A 5,106-nucleotide genomic window follows, 5' to 3' on the forward strand; every position below is an offset into this window, starting at 1 on the left:
TTTTCGGAGTTTTACAACCACAGCCATTTAAAAGTGAGCTAACTGTGCTTTAAATAAAATAGTCTGGACAGTTAAATGTAGATAGATGGAAAAGGCTATCTAGCAAATCAAAAACTAGCGATGCTTCGAATATGCTATCGTGCTCCAAAAGCAACCATCCCACCGACTAGAAGAACTAGAACATGTGCGCTAGTTGTGCAGTGTTCAAGCAGTGTAATAGAAATAACTCATCCGTACTTTTATCTTAACGTGCTTCGGTCTGCACAGGGTCTTCGGTCGCAAGAGACGCTTTCACCAACCTGTCGGCAGTTACATTTATTCCAGCTGGAGACGAAAACTGCTTGGAATACGTTGAATGACCCTCTCTACGATTCTTCCAATAGCAGCATGCCTTTTATTAAGTTATCCACCAAGTAAAGATTAAACCGCAAGCACAGGTGCTTTTATGTGCACATTAATGGACCGTGATGTACAGTGCGATCCAACGCCAATACAAATAGCCCACGGCAGAAGTTTATATTAAGGGCAGTCCAGTTGCCCTGTGGTAGAGGCGACGGTGTTTCACACGACAGGACCAGTCATCGTATCCCATCCGGATTGTTCCAGTTTCCAGTATATTCAGCTATAGGACCGCCTTATATCCTGATGGGGTGTCCCGATGATTCTTTCATCCAGTTTGTGGTTATTTTACCATCTCTGCAAAGCATTCTAAATTGTTACTCCACTTGATGCACCCATAATTTCATTTGCTTTCAATACCGGTAAGTGTTTTTTTTTTTTCATTTATATTAGCCGTTCACAAATACTTATAATCCACTTGTCCACATCGATAAGTATCTAGCCCCACGCCCAAAGTCAAGACGGTAATTCCGAACTAGGCTTCCGAACTAGATTCCGAAAGATCTGAACTAGGCTCACATTTTCGATCCTGACAGCTTCATGGGAAAAGGTTTAAATTTTTGATTTCTGACCGGCAATTTCAGCTCACGATTGCTATCGTGCCAATTAACCAGACAGATTCGTTTCGTTCCTTGCTCTTAAGAACCCACAACCATACTGTTTCTTTTTTTTCTAAATTTTCTACCCACTAGCATCTACCCTCACGACTAGCTTCTTACCACTAGCATCTAGATCTAGACGATGCGGCAAATCGGCGGAGCAGCAGCTCCACTCCTACCATCTCTTCATTGATAGCCCGGGCAAAACTGTACGACGCAATGAGCTCTTCTGGAATCCCGGCCAAGCTTACCAGGCTTGTACGAATGACAATGGCCAACATCACATGCTAGGTGAAGGTGGATGGAAAACTCTCAGGTCCCTTTGCTACCACCAAGGGCCTGCGCCAAGGAGATGGGCTTGCCTGTCTCCTCTTCAATCTGGCGCTAGTAAGAGCCACACGCGACTCGGAGGTGGAAACTTCGGGGACCATCTTCTATAAGTCTATCCAGATCCTGGCATACGCTGATGACATAGACATCATTGGTTTGAGGCTCTCCTATGTAGCAGAAGCTTTTCAAAGGATCGAGCGAACGCCACAAATCCTCGCGTTGGAGACTAAAGATGCGAAAACCAAAATGAAGGTAGCACCACCAGCGGCCCTGCTAACAAACACTCATTTACGCAGGGGTGATATACAGATACGTGAACGCACCTTCGAAACCGTCCAAAACTTCACCTATCTGGGGTCAAAAGTCAGCACCGACAACAACATTGATGTTGAGTTACGCGCAAGGGTGCTGGCTGCCAACCGGTCATACTACAGCCTGAGGAGACTTCTCCACTCAAAATACCTGTCGCAACGGACGAAGCTGGGACTGTACAAAACATGTATAGTCCCAGTACTCACATACGCCTCTGAGACATGGACTCTGTCCAAAACGGAAGAAGCCCTCTTAGCCGCATTCGAGAGGAAGATGCTCAGAAGGATTTTTGGTCCCGTATGTGTGGAAGGACAATGGAGGAGCCGCTACAATGACGAGCTCTACGAGCTGTACGAAGGTGCCGTTATCGCCTGGGCCACCGGACCACCCCCATTATAGGAATTACTTAGCTCAAATTGAGCAGGTGCCATGATCGAGAGAGCGGCTTCTTGTAGTTGTAGAACCAATGAGTTGAGTCGAAAACTTTCCTCAGGCTCAACTCAACATCTATCTGGTTGACGTTCCTGACTTGTGGTCCCGGATCGGTGAAGAATGAGGCAACTTCAGAGGTGCGATTTTTTTTAATTACCTTCAAATGTGCTTCGCGAGCTACGCCCAGAGCAATTTGCTCATAAAATACAATGTCTGCAGCTCTACAGTATTCAATTAACCCGGGTGCTTACGGTTAAATACCACAAACAACGTCGAATGTTTGTGTACTAGGTTTTAGGGCACATGATTTGATCGATATTAGTGACAAGGTCAATTTCTGGATGATAATATTTGTCCCAAGAATCTCATTGGTTGGTGTCAAGCATTGTGAAGTTGGACCGTCAACAAGCGCTAACCCTGCTGGTAAATACAGTCAGCATGTCCATCTACGAGATTCAACTCGGCTTATGTGCCAGAGTCAGGCAAAGTTTAAACTCTCAAACCCTCGCCCCCAATCAAAGTCAATCAATCAATGATGACCAATTTTTCTTTCGCATTTAACTTTTAAAAAGAAGAACGCTTGGTTGAGATCAGTTTACATTTAAATGTATTTTTTATAAATGTCGATGAGTCCCACCTATGGTTTTTTGCGTCCCTAATAATGCCTAACATGTCGTTTGTAGTTTGTCATCATTTGGAAAATTAAATCAAATCGACTGTTAATTAGCTTATCCTAATAAATTTAAAAAAATTACCAAATAAGGATATCGTAAAGGGTTTATTTCCCTGCACGTGTGCTTAAAGTGGTTTCCTTTCCTGTTTTTTTTTTCCTTCTTCCAAATTCTCAAAACCGGAAGCGAAAGTTCTGCCATTCACCATCGTACGTACCCCATCCCGTTGTGTTACCCGCAAAGAACGCGTTTCGGGAGTGCAATTTTGCATTTTGAAAAGTTTGAATCCGTTTCAGGCACGATGGCAAGGAAAAACGCACGAGGCTCATCTGTACGTACTGTACGCTACGATACAGATAGGACTCGGGCGATGTTGCGATGCTTCGTAATCTGGTTTCACGGCTAATCTCAATTCATTCTCCAAAGTTGGTCTACATGCTTCCGTTTTTTTTTTGTATCCTTTTTCGCGTTTGTTTCTGTTGTCTTTGCCACTTCAAACATTTCTGCGCAAGTAGTAAGCAACAAAAGAATGTGTTTGCTGCTCTGGTTCGTCGTATGCGGCCAGCATAGTTTTCTGCAAATTATTCCATTCTTGCTTTTTATTGCAGCTCTCCCATCCATATCCACACAGTTTTGTTGCGAACAAAAGGTTTCATTTTTTTGTATCACTCGTTCACTGTGCTTGGTCGCTTTCGTTAGTCAACACAGTCGGTTTTTGTGGGCAAGCGATAAGAAGCACCGATATCAGGGGCAGGAAAGCAACAACCGGAAACGACAAAGTTTAATTGAACGCTTATCCGTACGCCCTGAAATACAAGAAAATTGTACAACTTCTTGGGAAGTTTTACAAGCCGATTTCGCTACCCTATCTTGCGTTTCTAGCAAAAAGGGTGCAAGAGAAAAGCAATGCTTTCGCTAGTTTTTGTTTTAGAAGAAAATTATCGCAAAATAGAGTGCAAACATGACAGGATCGGCGTCAAATCGAAATTATACCGTATTGTTTTTCACACAACTTACTTCCCAGCTATTTCGGCCAACGACACGTCAAGGATGCCAGAAATTGGAGGTCAATACTTAGCCAATATTATAGGCTGTAGCTGTTAGTTAAATTAGTATAAATCATCAACAGAGATTACTTTGTCAAACTGATTGACCTATTTGCTGAATACTTCATCCTGAATATGATCCTGTTGAGGATCGAACATACTGTAAGAATCTTTCAAATTTCATCGGGGACTTAGGCAAGGGAACGGACTCTTCTGTTTGCTGTTCTACATTCCTCGGCAAGGTGTCATGCGAAGCTCGGGCTTCGACATCCAAGGCACAATTTTCATCCGATCGGACGGACATCTCTAGCGGTAAGCGAGGCGTGCACCTGGCTGATACGTGAGGCCCATATGATGGAATTGAGCATCAATGTGAGGAAGCCAAAATTTGTGCTTGTTGGAAGCTCTGATCGTAAGAGAGCCCTCCTCTAGCGTAAGAAGTACTGTTGCGTTGGTACCATCGTAACTTCAGATAACACCGCAAACAGTGAAATCCGAAGCCGCATTGTTCAGGGGAATCGTGCCCACAATGAGCTCCACAAACTCCCGCGAGCCAGAACACTCCAACAACACACGAAATGCACGATATATTGCACACTGATACTTCCGGTAGTCATCTATGGACACAGAGTCATGGGTTATGTTGATCGAGGACGTGTGCGAATAAGACGTCTGGAGAAGAACAATAAACCACGCGCTAGCTGAAGCTGGTTTGGAGGCGCAGATATCCTCACGGTGGCCAAAAACAGGCAAAGGATACGATGGATGGGGCACATGCTCAAGATGCCGGGGGGCGCCTACGTCCCATCACGGAGGTGTTTCTCAGCCACCCGTTCGGCAAAATGCGTAATGGAGCACAGCGAACTCGTTGACTGAATCAGGTGGAGTCTAACCTGCCGGAGATCGGATGAAGTATTGGACGGAGAAGTGCAACCCTGAATAGAGTTTTGGATTATTTATTATTCATTCTTGTGTTTAACGTTGCTTTCAGGAAAATCTCGGTCGTTCGTCGTTTATACAAAAGTTCCAAGAGGCATGTAACTACCGTATCCTTGGTAGTTCCTCTAGAAATAAATATTTTCAGCTGCAAATACTACTTCTAAAAATTCAAATAAAGTACGAGACATTGCAAGGATCAACGCTGCGAAGACAAATTGCATGATTTCCAAAGGCTTTGACGATCTCGAGATATTTAAGAGGTTGTGCCATCTTGGTAGTGTCTTCATTTCGGATAGCAAATGCTCCAACACACTGCTCCTTCCTCATTGCATGTTATGGCTGTGCTGGCAGAATAAGGAAAAAAAATACTACAAACGA

This window comes from Anopheles stephensi, chromosome 3 (genome assembly GCF_013141755.1).
Source record: "Anopheles stephensi strain Indian chromosome 3, UCI_ANSTEP_V1.0, whole genome shotgun sequence".
Taxonomy (NCBI): Eukaryota; Metazoa; Arthropoda; class Insecta; order Diptera; family Culicidae; genus Anopheles; species Anopheles stephensi.